We start from the raw sequence: 16620 nt of genomic DNA, 5'->3' as shown, positions 1-16620 counted from the left end.
TAATCTGTGGAGATTTTTGCCCGTCATTAGAGGCGCAGACTGCAATCCTCAGACACGTCCTGGTAAATTTGTCTACTTCCTGTGAAAAACACGGCTAATGAACTGATTTAATGGGTAGGCGGGTAGCTGACGACGGTAAAAAATAAAATGGTAATCCATCTAATTCTCAGTCCTTTTGATGGGTAAATTTCTTGCAAAGTTAAAAATGTGCATTGGGGTCAGACTTAACTCTTTCCTCATTCTGTCACAGTACAACCACATATTTCAATGTATTTCATTGGAATTTGATGTGATAGACCAAAACAAAACGATGAACAATTGAGAATTGTTAGAATAAGGATGAGCTTTCAACATTTCTATCAGAACCTGCGTTTTCATTGCAAATATGCGCAAAACTTTGTTGATATTCCACTACTGTTGAAAGATTATGGTGTTTCCATTAAATAAAACACGCAATTAAAATCACATGGGAATACATTTGTCTTCGTGGGATAAGTAATTAAAAAACATGCAGCGCCTTGGTCTTCCTGTCGTCTTCTTCTTCGTGGCAACATCCAGTTGAAGATCATGTGACTCGTGTGATGTGAAAAAAGTGTTTCCATTACAGTTTTGCGAAATAAATTAATTTTTTCAACCTAGTGCCGAAACTTTATAGAAAAATTAGTTATTTTGAAATTGACATGTTTCCATTAAGCAATTTTACTTTTGAAATGTCAAATGGAGTAGTTAAATGGTCAATGGAAAAGCAGCTAAAGAAACATCTGAAATGCGTATCGACCTGAGATTGAATCACTTAACACTATTAAAGGCGTTAAAGACAAATATCTCCTCTTTCAAATCCTTGCTGGTTATTGATGAGCAACGGGCCTTATTTCAGTAATATCACAGAAATGCAGGGAAGTGTTCTTTGCATCCACCCATAGCCACGCAGAGTCTGGACGTTTTTCTGATGAATTAGCTTACTGACTAACTAAATCATCTCGACAATGAGGAACATTAGCACTGAATTGGAGTCATGTTTCCGTCTACTTCATGAATACGCTTATTGCTTTTTTCTCTCTCTCCGTCAGGCATCTGAGAACAAAATTAAGCCTTTACGCTTTTTTTTTTGTTTTTCGTGAACAGTCTTTATTTTATTTGTCGGGTGAGCGTGGTAAATCTCGGGTGGCTGGTGGGAATAATCACATATTGTTTGGCAGAAGCAGATTAAAACACGGAGCTTGGCACAAATGACAATTTTTCTTTATAGTTAGTTAGTTTAATCAAACTAACATTTTCCCCCATCCAAATGTTTGGATGGGGGAAAAACAACAACATTAATTTCTTCCACAAGTCTTTGTTCACATCCACTTTTTGCACATAATTTACATCTAGAACACAAGCAGCATTTACAGTTTAGTACACCATCACAATGTTGCCTTTTGTTCCTGCTGTTTTGTAGACAATGTAGTTTGATCAGGTAATTCAGCTGTTTGTCTAATGTTTTTGCTGTGGAGTCAGTTTTAATAATAACACCACTTGCAGTGTTTTCACACCTGATTGGTCCTCAATCGAACTGATTCCACTAGACTAAGTTACAACATTTGTTACATTTTCAGCTTCTTAGGCTCTTCTGCCTTGCACTGTCAAACGATCCAAACTAATAGAAAAACTTGTTCACCTCCAAACCTGTTTTTTTTTTTTTTTTTTTTTTTTTTTGTTCAGTTATCCAACCAAAATTCTGGGTTCCAACGTTTGACCCAGTATTTGTTGAATCTATAAGCCTCTGACCCCATCCAGGATCTTGGTTGTTCCAATAAATGATCAGTTTTTAGTGGATCTCACTTATTTTTATTTCAGGATGTCGATGACCTTATAGTGTAAATTAGACACCTATAAGCCTGATCAAATACTGCTTGATAGTTGGAAGTCGTCTTTCACAAAGTTATATATTTTCAACTCGGTATAAAAAGAAATGCAACTTTATGCAACCCGCCTACATCACAGAAGATATATAAAAAAGTGATTTTAATTAATTCCACAACGGATTCCATTCTAATTTTAAAGTCAGACAAAACCCCGAGGTCTAAAGACCAACTGATATTTTCTTTCTGTGCCAAACTTATTCAAGCTTTCTGACCCTCTTCTCTTTAAAAGTCCTCTCCAAGATTTTCTCTTTGCTCCTGTGCTTCATCAAATCATTGCCAACATTTTTTTGCCCTCTTGTCTTGTAGTTGTTGACAGTTGGAAAGCATATTAAATCTAGTCTCTCCAGAAGATCAATACATACTGAAAGCGATGACACTTCTCCTCCCCGGGGACTCGGTGTAGGCGTTCATTTGCATCGCTCTGTGGAGGACTGTCTGTGGCGGTGTTAAAGTTCACAGCTAGAGAGTGGAGGAGATCAATCTCTGCTCTGTCAATCACAATAAAACTCAAATGAGCAATTTTAAGCCGAGCGCATTGGACGACCTGTCAGAGATGCGGCGGTGTGGTGTGAGCCCTCGTCTGTTTTCAACAGGACCGCGTCTAATGACTGTCTCCGTTGAGCTGGTTTGTTTTTCTCGCCGGAATACTTTCCTTGATGTTTGTTGTCTTAGCACTTTTCATTTCTTTTTAAAAGATAAAAACAAAAGAGTATCCCACACTGAACACTCTTACAGAGAAACCTTAACATACACAACCTCTATCTCTCTCTCTCTCTCTCTCTCTCTCTCTCTTTGTATTTCTACCCATGTTAGCACTTTGCATTGACTTCTATTCATTTTAACTGCATTTAACCAAGTCATTTTTCCTATACCTAATCCTAATAATAACAACAATTATAACATCACCAGAAATGGTGGATAACTTGCTTAGGGCATTATTTTAGAAACATGTTGTTTGTTGCTCTGGTTTCTCTGTTGCTTTGTGTCTTTCTGCAGGTTTAGACTTCCAGGGTGTTGTCTTGTGTTCCCTTTACGCTTCTTTCTCTCCTCTGCTACTACCGTTTCTCTTTCTTTCCAGTTAAATCTTCTCCTCAACTTTTTTCCATTCCTTTTTTCCTTTTCTTTTCAGTCTGTGTCCATTCCATTTGAAATAAACTAATAAAGAACAATAAAGCCATTTACAGAAAAACAAAAATCAAATAAAAGGACCATGGCGAAAGTTATAATGCTTTGCTTGTTAAAGTAAAAAAGAAACAGAAGATATGGCTGAGAGGAATCAGACTTTTTCTCTGTCGTTTCACATTGTTCCACATAACTTAATTTCTGATTTTTGTTTCTCGTTTTCATCTCTTTTTTGTGTATGAATTACTTGGGTTGTTGCCAACACCTGGGGACAATTTCATGTCAACAGCAACTTTATAAATATGTTCATTGTTTACTATAAACCTGCTATATGTTCAAAACATATTTTACCCACTGTATGAATATGTGCACATCTTGGACATTTTTTTTTCTCAAAGTACCCTACACAGTCCCTCATCGATTTTAATCAGAATGTGCAACTTTTAATTACCATACAATAATTTCTTATGTTGTAAATTTGCCCACTAAAATCTCTTATTAATCTTTTTCATTTATTTATATTTTACTTCTTTATCAATCTTATATACGATGGTGTTATCAGGGCCACACTGACGAAAAAAAAAAAAAAGAGAAGTCATAAATTTACGAGAATAAAGTCCAAAAATTACAAGAAGTCATAATATTATCAGAACAAAGTAAAAAATACTACAAGAATAAAGTCATATTGTGAGAATAGTCATATTATGAGAATAAAGTGAAAGAATTCTGAGAATAGTTATGTTACAACTTAATTTTTGTATTATTTCAATTTTATTCTCACAATATTGTGACTTTATTCTCATAATTAAATTTTTTTTATTTCTTATTTTTTCTCTTCATATGGCCTTAACACTCCATCATGATTCTGCATGCTTCAATTTATCCTTAACTTTTTGCTGGAACTCTTTTTTTCTCCACTGTGGGACCAACAAAGTACATTTTTATTCTAATATATTCATGCAGCAGTGATATTTTTAACTTAAGGTTTTTGTAAAATACAAGCCTAACACTGACTCCTGCCTTGGAACAAAAACAGTGAATTGGTACCTTTTTGTTTTTGAGCCGATTCCCAGCAGGTCCATTATTTGGACTGTCACTTCAACTCATGAGCAATTTCCTAACCAGAAATGTTATTAAAACCTAGAGGAACATAAAAGGAAGCAGCAATTTGGAGATTTCACTTCAAGTTAAAAAGTTGCAACATTGACAGGAAACTTGTTGCGGAAAACGAAATGATCAACATTTATAACATTGTCTGAGCGTTCTGCTGGTCCTTTTTCAGAGCGTTTCCACTGCTCAGCCGCTGCCTAATGGTCTGAGCGCAGCCCCAGAGGTCTGATAGGAAACGCTCATTACCCCTACATGGCAATGTGCAGCTCAACCCCCGGATTCAGTAAATTGTTCAAAGTCCTTCCTCTACATCTGCTGTTGTATACATAAAACAATATTGTGCTCCAGATTATTTTTTTTTTCCAGCACTGACTGAAAGGTTCAGGACGACGGTGACTCAGATGAGAGTGACACTGCTGATAATGACAGAGAAGATGAAGATGATGGGATAATATGACGATAATCATCATGCGGCGGGCGACCCGTTTAACGTCAGATGTCAGATGTGACCTTTTTGCAGTTTTTCAGAGTACTGGTGAGCATTGCACATGTTTCAAAAGGAAGACTTCAGGTTTAATAATTCATAAATCCATGGAATAGCAAAATGGCTCCTGAAGGAGATCCATGTCATTACAAAATGAACCTGATTTGAAGTAACTTTAAACTTTTTCCAAATTGAACAGATGAGTTTTATTTCTTTTGTATCATGCTCAAGGCGTGAGCCGCAGCTTTATGGCTTCTGTTCCACTGGTGTAGTTTGTCATAAAATGCATTTCATAAAACATAAATAAATCGGACAAAGATAACCTGAGCAGTTTTTAAATTATGATTTTGTTTATCAAAAAGGAAAAAAAGAACAAACAAACCTGTCCTTACGAGAAAAAGTTAATGTCGCCTAAACAGTCACTATGACCTTTTCTGTTGAGTAAATCATTAAATATTTAGAGATGCTGCAGCTGAAAGTTTTTTTTTTTTGTGCTTTCTTAGTTAATTATCAAGACTGATAATTTGATTGTTTTTGTTTTATAGCGTTTTAGAAACTGACCAGTGCAGAAGTGACTGCAGATCTGAATAAACCAACAGACCACAGTAAGAAAAAAATGGATATAGGGTGTTAACAAAGAAGTGTTAAAAATCACTGTTGGTGTGGTATTTGATGATTAACAAAATTTCACTCTAGAACTTCACATGTATTTCAATATAAATATTCTAATACAGGGCTGCACAGTGGCGCAGAGCTGTTGCCTTGCAGCAAGAAGATTCTGGGTTCGATTCCCGGCCCTGGTCTTTCTGAATGGAGTTTGCATGTTCTCCCTGTGCATGCGTGGGTTTTCTCCGGGTACTCCGGTTTCCTCCCACGGTCCAAAAACATGACTGTCAGGTTAATTGGTCTCTCTAAATTCTCCGTAGGTGTGAGTGTGTGTGTGTATGGCATGGTTGTTTGTCCTGTCTGTCTCTGTGTTGCCCTGCGACAGACTGGCGACCTGTCCAGGGTGACCCCGCCTCTCGCCCGGAACGTTAGCTGGAGATAGGCACCAGCAACCTCCCGACTCCACTGAGGGACAAGGGTGTAAAGAAAATGGATGGATGGATATTCTAATATGAAGCAGAGTGGCCTGATGTCAGGAATGAACTGCTTCCAGGAGGCAGAGCTGCTTGTCTTGACTCAGTCAGAATGGACCAACCATCAGGCATCGAATGATTCTCAAATAACTCCTTATCAAGCTCAGAAGGTGATTGGATAATTACAGTTAGGTGTTTAGGCTGCAGAGGGACTCGCCATGCCCCCCCAGCAACAATCACTGTTTGACTTAAAGTCTCACAGGCACCAACACAAAACTCAGGTGCAACATCACGTAGCATACAGGGGGGCAGCAAGAAGAGATGAACACCTCCTACTGCAACAGGACAAAATCTTATCAAGTAATTTTTGGTCTAGTTTCTAAAGCAAGCATTTCAGTATACTTGAAAGAAGATAAAACTAACTTACAAGTAACGTTTTAGCAAGGTATAGGAGCTTATTTAGAATAAAGAAACCTGAAAGACACATTAAGACAGTTACAAAATCAGCCTTCTGTCACCTGAAGAACATTTCCAGGTTCAAAGAATTAATGTCCCAACAAGATCTAGAGAAACTCATCCATGCGTTTATCTTTAGTCGCATTGATTACTACAACAGTGTCCTCAGGTCTGCCTAAAAATATCAATCAGCTGATCTTGAATGCTGCTGCTGGTGTTCTGACTAAAACCAGGAGCATAGAGCAAATCACCCAGTTCTAAAGTTCTACCACTGAGATTTTAAAATAAAAATAAAGTCATTCAGTGATTTATAAACTAAATAAAATGTGAACAAAATAAAAGATCTGCTTGTCTGGAAGGTTGTTGTATGAACCTTCCAGACCTCTCAGGTCTGAAAGGTTGTGCTCTGCATCCCCAGAAACAAACAAGGAGAAGCAGCATTCAGCTTCTATGCACCACAAATCTGGAGCAAACTTTCAAAAAAACCTGCAAAACAGCTAAAACAGAGTTCATTTAAATCTTGAATAAAACCCACCTGTTTAGAGTTGCCATGTTTTACCAATCCATGTATTGATTAGTGATACATTGAGCATTGACTAAAATATTTGGTGTGTATTTTGATGGTATTTGACAAAATGTAATGTTTATTGCAGTTTGGACTGCCTTGTGGATGAATTCTGCTATACAAATAAATTGACTTAATATTGATTTTCAAAAAGGGAGTAACTCCGCTGGCCGATTATTTCAAGTTAAGTCTTGTTGAACTTGTTTTGTTTTGCTAATCGGCCACTGCAATTTTAAATTTGATTTTATTATTTGTGACAAGTGAGTAAAATTGGCATAATTTAATAAATCACTAAAGAAAGCAAACAAATGTGAAAATAGGACTTTTAGGATAGGAGTTTCCCTGAAAGCAATCAAAGTGTTCAATTTGAAAACCTTGAAAATGATTGAAAACAAGATGGCCGACATTCACTCTTTTGACGTTAGAAGCCAAGTAGCGATTGAAACTGTACCTTTTCCTTAATATTGCCATAAAAAAAAGAACTAGTGCACTTTTGACATGATGAAATGAGTGTGGAGTACATTTAGAGACGGCTAATAAAAGAAAAGCACTTTGAGGCAGGTGGCTGGGCGACTAAAGTTTAATTTAGCTGTCAGCAGACCTGGATTGTTGACAAACTCGAAGCTTTCTCCAAACGAATGCTCGGTCCGATGATGACAGCAGAAAAGCACGCACGATTTCCCCAGCTGACGACAGCGACGCCACAAAGAGCTTTTCCTTTTCAACTTTAAGATCATCCTTTTTCTTCAGAGATGAAAGCAGCATGACCAGACCAGAACCCATCGAGAGACAGATAAGATCCAGCAGGAGATAAGTCGAGTCGGAGAGAGCCGATCGCAGAGAGCTCAAAAAAAGAAAAAGAAAGAAAAATACACGAGAAGTCTCAAATTCAAATGAATCTCTTTGAAATGCAGTGACATTTTGAATAACAGAGCTATCTGTCTTTTTTCCAGTGTGAGATTTTAAAGCAGCTTTTTTTTTTCTTCTTTTCATGTTTTGTTGTACAAAACCACATCAGGATAAACAAGGAGAACACATCTGTCTTCACCACGCAGAAAGTCTAATGATGTGCTGCTTAAAGTGATGACAGAGAGCTGGGTCTCCGGGGCGACGGGGGTCTCTGCGTTGTGATGTAGAGAAGCAATCAATTAAGAGGGTAAGATATATGTGTCTGCTCTTAAAGAGTGGCAGCTTAATAGCGACATAGATTTCTGTCAATTATGTTAATTACTTTGTTTAATTTACAGTGGTTTGTTGCAGACTTCGCATTACCGCAGGGACTGACGGGAAACTGGAGACAGTGGAGGGAAAGTGATCAGACTCAGCTGTAAATGCTGGGCTTGGTCCAACTCTTCCAGTTTATTGAAGTGCTTGGTAATCTGCAGCTTTATATAAAAAACTATTTCATTTTCTTCCATTAGAAGCCCAAACTGCAATGTCTTACAGTGGGATTTTATATGGTAGAGAAACATAACACAGATCATGACTGTTGAGTAGAAGGGCTACATGGAGTTTTTTTAATAAATAAAAAAAATATATATAAATATAAATAAAAAATATTGATTATTTCAAGGAATCAATTATTCTATCGATTAATCAGTCAAGTGGATGATAAAAAATGTTCACTTCGCCTCTTAAGCTGTTTTTTTTATATCAGAATATCAGAAATAAAAGACGGAAATGATCAAGTAATTCAGTTCCTTTTTCAAATGGTAAATGGACTGAACTTATTTAGCTTTTCCAATCATTTTGACCACTCAAAGCGCTTTACACTAGTCACATTCGCACTCACTAACGCTCACACATTTATACACCAATACGCAGATCGGTAGACACTTTGGGGTTAAGTACCTTGCCCAAGGGCGCATTGACATGGGCAGGAGGAAGCTGGAATTAAACCTACAACCTTCAGATCACAAGATGACAACTCTTCCCACAGAGCCACAGTCTAAATAAGAAATTAAAGATCTTATTGTCTAAAATGCAACATCATACAATTCCTTCAGCGAATTGTAACCAGGTGAAGCTAAAGTTAAACCACTAGAGGAGTTTGGGACACAATATATTCACAGAAAAATATCTTTTCATCTTTTTTTGTTTTTTAACAAAGCTGTATTTTATTTATAAAAATTTTCCACTCTCAGTTCAAACTCAATGAAATCCCAATGAATTTTTTTCTCTACTGATCAGTGGAGAGGAGTTTTCATCTTACAAAAAATGGCCTTTTTGTCAGTCTGTACACTGAATTTGATGATTAATCAATTTCTAAATTAATTGACAATTATTTTAACAATCAATTAATCACAATTAATCAGATTATTTGTTTCAGCACTATTGTGTGTATTTGCATACGTCCCACAAGAGTCAATACAAATGTTTGTTTTTGTGCAAATTCCAAGCCATTATGACTGTAGATGTTCAAACTTTTAGTTTCAGTTCCGTCTTGATCGTTTTTTTATTGTCTGTTTTCTTATGTCTTATATTTTTAGCTATATCCTCAAATCAACAAAATTAGCAAAAACAAACACTTGAAATATAAGTCCATGTCTGGAATGAATAAATTCAGCATATGTAGTTATTTTTTAAACATGAAAAAAGTTTTGTGAGGATAATCCAAATCACTAAGATGCAGCTGTATAATTTGTCCTTCCACTTTCATTTATACAAGCTGGCTGCTTCACACACTTCCAAGTTGAAGTCAAGTGTTTCCTGTCAAACAACTCATTTATCAACTCATTTATTTCTGCTCTGAGGTTCGTGTGCCAGCTCAACCTTTATGGACATTCCTACACGTTCTGCTGCTCAGAGTCAGAATCTCTCCGTCTGTCCATCTGCTGGCCACAGACCGCAATCAGGAGTCATGGAACCTCTCCACTGTTCCACATTAAAGCATCTCCAGTAATTATTCCTTCAGTGTGTGTGGTATGGTGCTGCTTTGATTTAGCTTTAAAGACGACATTTAGCAAAAGAGAAATAAAGGCTGAATGTTTCTGTGTTCACCTAGCAGCCAAATACGATTCACTTCTAAATTTTTTGGGCAATGTGTGATCCATGTTTGACTTTTTCATACCAGGGTAAACGACCCACTTCCAATTTAATCAGTCTGCAGCCTGAATGGTCACGTAGCAGTTCGTCTGACTTTCACCTCACTGATGTGAGGCGTCAGATTTCTTCACCACCAGAAAGCCAGACGCTGTGACCCAAGAAATAATTTTAAAAAATGTCTCAGAAATATAATTATTAAATTCTGAAAATATCTGTTTTGGTAGCTGTGTTTCCATTACAAATGTGTTCAAAACTTTGTCGACATTCCGCTAACGTCAAAAGAGCAATTTTGCAATGGTGTTTTCATTAAACAAGAAACTGTTAAAACCACATTTGAGTAAGTTTGTTCACGCAATAATTTATTAAAAACATACTGCGCCATCATCCTCCTACCACTTCCTGTCTTCTTTTTTTATTGTTATCGCCAGTAGTAACATTTGGTTGTTGGCTACATGACTCGTGATTCGAAAAAAAATTTGAGTTTCCGTTAGTTTTGTAAAAAAAAACACCTCAACCTAGTGCAAAAACCTTTTATCAAAGAAGGTGAGTTTTTGTGAAATTAGTGTGTTTCTATTGAGCGAATTTATTCCAATTGATTGCAATTTGCGCAATTATTTGGTTAATGGAAACCATAGTTCCATCATTTCTGGTTCTGACTATGCAGCCAAACAGGCTCTCTACAGAAGTTGCTATTAATGCTCTACAGAAGGGCATTTCCATCAGTTTTGCTTATTAGTAGCTAACTTCATCTTGTTATCATGACCATGCTGTCGGCTCGCCTTGCTTAATAAACTTAAAAAAATTATCCAAAAATGGCCCAATTTTCAGGTTATCGTAAACAATTTACACAGAAGTCCTACTGCACAAATAGCACAAAAATTGGATTTCAGTGATCAGAGTTGAACGTCTGCCATGTGAACATAGCCTCTGTCAAGTCTCAGTTATTTCAATGCAAGTCAAATCTCAAGTCTTTAATGACTGAAGGAAATATGTTTTTATTATTAATGAATGCATCCCAATTTGTCCAACACTACACTGCTGCAGTTAGAAATTCAGACGTTGTGATTGTCATAAAAGCTGGTTTAAATAAACATTTAGTGACTGGAATTGAATCTTTTAACATGTAATTCAATCTGCAAAACATTGGCAATAAGCAATTATAACAGTTAAAAGCTTTACTAATCTTTGGGTCATTTAAAACTGTCCAGTTGACACTCAACAGCTCGTGGTCAATGAGGAAAAACATGTACAACACATGTAGAGACTGGTTCAGAAAAATAATGTTGGGATCTCTGAGCTCTAAATTCTGAATTTGCTAAATTTGTAAAACTTTACAACCAGATTCTCAATTATTGTATGTAAATGGATTTAACTAGAATAGCTTTAGATACAGATGACATTACAAACCCTGCAGTGTCATCTCAATTTCCAGGACTAAGCTGCTGCTTGTGTTCGTGAACATAACTCAGGTTAGATTTTACATGTTCCTTCAAGTACTGATTATCCTCCTCTGCTATAAGTGTCTTTTTACAAGGGGACATAAATGTTTTTTTTCCTCACGGTAAGCTGTGACCCTTTTAGTTTTTACAGCTGTTATGGAAGTCACTCAGATTACAACCTGTGAGCTTCCTGGATGTTTTTGTTGTTGTGTGACCGCTAATGCTGAAAGCCAATAAAGTCTTTCAGTGGGCCACCCACCGCAACAACAAGGCAGCGTTGTGGCAGTTGCCTTACAAAAGAAACTTTTGTAAGAAAAATTACAACCATTTAGTCGAAACTTGTACTTTTGAACTGAGAGACCAAAGCAGGCAGGGAGAATAAAAATGAAGACACACTCTATGTGTGTCAATACCAAGTGTTTTTCAGTCGATCTGAGGCCGTCTGTCCAGAAGCTGAAAGTTGGTCCAAACTGGGTCATGAAAAACAAAAAACATCCTGAAATGATTCAAAAGGTGTTGTAGAGGTTCAGTTGGATTCCAGATCTAAATTTGATTTAAATGCTGAGGCTGGACTGTCATGAATGACCCCAGCAGGGGTCTGCAAGCTGCGGCTCCGGAGCCACAAGTGGCTCTTTGGACCTTACACAATGACTTTGCTAAAAATCATGAAGAACGAACTGATGTTTTTAAATATGTAAACACATATTTTGTAAAAGGGAAGATTATTTTGACTCCTAACTATGCAACGTGGCATGTTTTTTAAAATCATGTTTGAGTTTTGTAAAAAGTTCTAGGCAGACTTAGTTCTTTGGTCATTCTTCACAACGTTCTAGCGCCCAGCACACAGGACCAGACACCTCTGGCCCGTTTTGTCCTCTTTGTCGTGCTCCTCTCAGTCTGAAAAAGAAGAAGAAGAAAAAAGAATCTTCACGCGAGCACACGGCTGGGTCACAAGGTTGACCAATCTCACCTCCGCGCATCTCTAAGTCAACGTGTTTCTGTCGGCTCCAACGGTTCGGACATTTCACCGCTCCGCAAGCGTGAAAGCACCCCTGGACTTTTGGCGCCTCGGCTCGTTCCCGCCGTCCAATCACAGCTCAGCCAGGAGGAGGCAGAGCGGAGTGAGTGTCAGCACGCCTCTGTGATGATGGATGGGCCTCAGTGGAGAGATGATGGATGACCACGGTGGCCATTTTTTGTGTGTGTTTTTTTTTCTTGTTTGTTTGATGTTACCCAGAGCGAGTTCCCATGGCAACAGTGCTGTTTCCATGACCTCTGCTTGAACCTTGACACCCTCAACAACTTTCCCTGCCACCAGGAGGGGGAACGTAGTACCTGTAGGTGTAACAGAAACTGGGAGATTCATTAAATATGAGATTTATCGTCGACATTTTTTTTTACCCCAAACGACGCCCACCAGTGACTGAATGCTGAGGTTTGTTTTCTTCTTCCAAGCACAAAATTCCAATAAGCTGTGCTAATTAAACACAGAGGAAGTAATTAAAAAAGCCACTATCTGCAGTTGGCAGATTGCTTGTCTCACTAACACATGTGATAAATACGCTGGCTTTTATTTTTCTTTCAATGTGCTTTTGAAAGCTGTGTAATGGTGAAACTCCATTCCTGGGACGATCATGAAAGAATTTCTTAAACAGACAAAGCAGAGTCAAATTTAGGATTGGTAGTAATTTATTTAACTTCTTTAAATTATTGTTTAAAAAAGAGCTTTTAAAAAAATGCCCTAATTCATACTTAGAACAATAAAACGGGCAAATGTACAAAAGAATTAATCAGAATTAGTCATTTGTTTCTTTCCGAAGGATTTGAAGCGTCTTATTTCCAGCTGCCAAGTGTCTTCATTTATTGACTGTCAGTCTAGAGAAACTGTTTCCCATTCTAAGTTAATTCTTGTTAGCTGTGCACAGTGCTGTAAAAATGAAAGAAAAAAGTTATAAACGAGAGAGGGGATGGCGGGGGAGGGAAACCTGTAACAAAATTCCTAGAATGCTTTAACTTGACATACTTCAAAAACACTTCAGAGGAGAATCAACGAGAGATTTTCCACATGAAGCAAAATTTGTTCTATATCTAATACCAAGTGATTTGGCTCTCTTGATTACAGATTATTTACAAATTGGTGGACATGCAGTTTTCCCAGGAGGGAAGCAGGTGGACGTTCTGGCTAAATCCTTCTTCGTAGATTAGCTCTCGGGCAGAATATCCCTCATTAACAGAAACCTTTATCATGGTTGCTATGGAGAGGAAATGTTAGTGCAACACCCTGAGAAAAACTAAAGAAAATACGGCAGAAATAGTGACTAAAAACGTGAATATTTTTACCTGTATGAACATTATTCACTCTTTTGACAGAGACTAGAAAAGGTCGTCATTATAACATTAGATATTAGTATTGTTTGAGTTGGACATTATGTCTTATTTCAATGTTGTCCAAAAAAAAAAAATTAAAATGCACTAACATTTTGATCAACCTGCTTCTCCTCTAACCTTGCAAATAAACTCATCTTAAAAATATATATATAAAAAAACAGAAAACGTCTTAAACACTGCACAAATGCATTTTTCTGTTTTCCTCTCCAAAGTTCAGTCAAATTATGTTTTAGCACATTGAGCACAGAACAATTATTCCATTTCCTTCAGAATTCAAATGAAATATTCATAACACATAAAGTGAGGAAATGTGTGTCTGTATTTGTGGGCTGAGAAACAGAGCTGAGAATGTGAGTTACACCCATTAAAAACTCGTCACATCCTCTGCTCTGGTTTGCCTTAACGCGTGTTACTTCCACACATCCCACCGCTACCACCTTTTTTTCCCTCATTAAATCAAAAGTGAAAGTCTTTGCTGTGCGAAAACCGCCAAAGCAACAGCTTGACATAAAAACAACCCGCGTGTTTTCACCAGAGCGAGTAAAACCTTAACTCAAATCATCACCTTCAAACGTGAAATTCTTTATGGATAACTTTATCGCCTAACTTTCTTTCTTACCTCAGCAGGTGATCTTCAGTCAAGTGCAAATGTGATAAGAATCTAAAGGCACGCGCACGCGCGCGCACATCGCTAACGGCTACTTTTCGCTTCGCTCTCTGCAGCTCGCGCAGAGACTCGGTTTGTTTCCATCACGAACTCCGCCGTGTCGTCATCACAAAGACGTTGCCCTCCAGCAATGAGAGCGGGACGCAACCTTGAAATACAAATAAGAAGTCTTCAAGACGGGGCTCCCTGTGTGTGTGCGTGTGCGTGTGTGTGTGTGCGTGTGTGTGTGCGTGTGTGTGTGTGCGTGTGTGTGTGCGCAGCCGTTTAATACCCTCTGAGAAGCACCTTGAGTTTTCAACCTTTAAAGTGAAGTGAGATCAGTTTGGACAGAATGAGGATACAGAATGTTAAGGTTACAGCAGAGGTTACGGTTAGGGAATATTTCATCACAAAGTCCCCCCTGCTTCTGTCTGCACTTGACTAATGTGAGTTTGACAAGCTAAGATCTCTGTGGCTATATAAATATAAACTCTAGTTTGAACTGATGAAGTCGTATTGGTAATTTTGCAAAGAATTATTGCAGATGTACAGCTCTGGAAAAAGTGAAGAGCCCACTGCACTGAGCCTCATTGAGAAACTCATGGTTATTCCACCAAATATTGAGTTATTCCTGAGTTAAAACATTAGTATTGTTGTTTCTAAATGAATGTGAACTTGTTTTCTGTGCATTATTTGAGATCTGAAAGCGCTGCATCTTTTTTGTTATTTTGACCATTTCTCATTTTCTGCAAATAAATACTAACTTTTTGTTTGGAGACATGTTGTCAGTAGTTCATAAAATAAAATAACAATGTTCATTTTACTCAAATGTATACCTGTAAAGAGTAAAATCAGACAAACTGATCATTTTAAGTGGTCTCTTTTTTTCCCAGAGCTGTGTGACATGTCTTTGTCATGTTCTTGATATTGTTATACACATGCAAAACACTCAAAACTGAATTTTGGAAAATCTACCCTTTTTTTCTATGAATCTTGAGGTAACACAAAAGTCTGAATTAAATATCTTGAATGTCTGTGACTCAAAAATAAATTCATACTCACTGAACTTTTTATTAGGATTTTTTATGTGACAAACCAACACAAAACAGTGTAGGAAGTGTAGAAACACACCCGGTTCAATATTTTTATTTTTACATATACAAACTGTAAAATGTTGTGTGTGTAAATATTATACACATTTAGGTCAGCAAAGCTATTGGGGCAGACTCCCAAAGTATGGAAATATTGAAATACGCAAAAAAAAAAAAAATACACACACAAACCTTTGTGTGGCTCTATAACAAGATCCCAATAAATAAGTTAAAATAATTTAAGCTGAATTAAATCTGTGTCATTCTGCTGTAAAGCTTTTTGACAAGAACATGTTTTCCCCCGTCGTCAGTGAGTTTGTGCTGGCAGAACTAGACTGAGGATGTCTTCCTTAAAATCAGAACCTAATTATTGTAGATCTCGCATATTTTAATCATGAGCTACATTTCTTGTCAAAAGTGTCACTTCACAGGCAGGATTTTTCATATGCTCACTGGAGAAATGTTCCAGCTTTTTATGCTAACTATGTTACAAGTTAGAAGAAATGGCATCGGAAAGTATATTTTGTCAAAGCTGCCTTGCAAGTTTAGTATGTGCTGTATTGTTGCTTTCAGTAAGGCTATAAATTCCTCTGGAGTTACAATATTAACAATCAAAAAATTATATAGAACAATATGTAATTGCAGCTGGATCACCTGTAAACTTAAAGGTTTATCTTCTGTGACAAATGGAAATTGTTCTCAGCCAAATCAACTTGAATATTGTTGCTACAATTGTAAGCCTATTCAATATCAAAAACAGTCAACTTGCATACAATATAATGTTTAGGTATTTTATTTTGCCAAAATTGCTACTTTTCACTAACACAAATGGTAAAAGGTTTTCTAAAAAAGTGGAACAGAGCGTGTATTTATTAGTTAAGAGTCAAGCAATTTCTAAATTCACATCGTCTATCTCTAGTTAGAGGAAGAAAATGTTACAAGAATGTTTATCTTATTAACAATTCTCTTTTTTAAAAAAATCTAAAGGCTTTTTTTAAGATATAGGTTTTGGAGTGGTGTGCCACAGGGTTGTGTGCTAAGCCTCTTCATCAACATTCCATTTAGAGCTCAGGAACAGTTTGTTTCTCATCTACAAAAGACGAACCTATTGATGTTGATCATTTTTATGGTCACCATATACACAATCAGGTATAACATTATAACCACCGGTCTAAACAGTTTGTCATAAGCCCCTCTGTGCATGAACATAAACTGTTTAGACCACAGGGACATGCCTTTTTTAACTGTATTTTTATCTCTGAACACCCCAATTCCACTCAGGGATGGT

The sequence above is a fragment of the Poecilia reticulata genome, chromosome 6, assembly GCF_904066995.2.
Source record: "Poecilia reticulata chromosome 6, P_reticulata-male-v2, whole genome shotgun sequence".
Classification (NCBI taxonomy): domain Eukaryota; kingdom Metazoa; phylum Chordata; class Actinopteri; order Cyprinodontiformes; family Poeciliidae; genus Poecilia; species Poecilia reticulata.
This window is presented reverse-complemented; position numbering follows the sequence as displayed.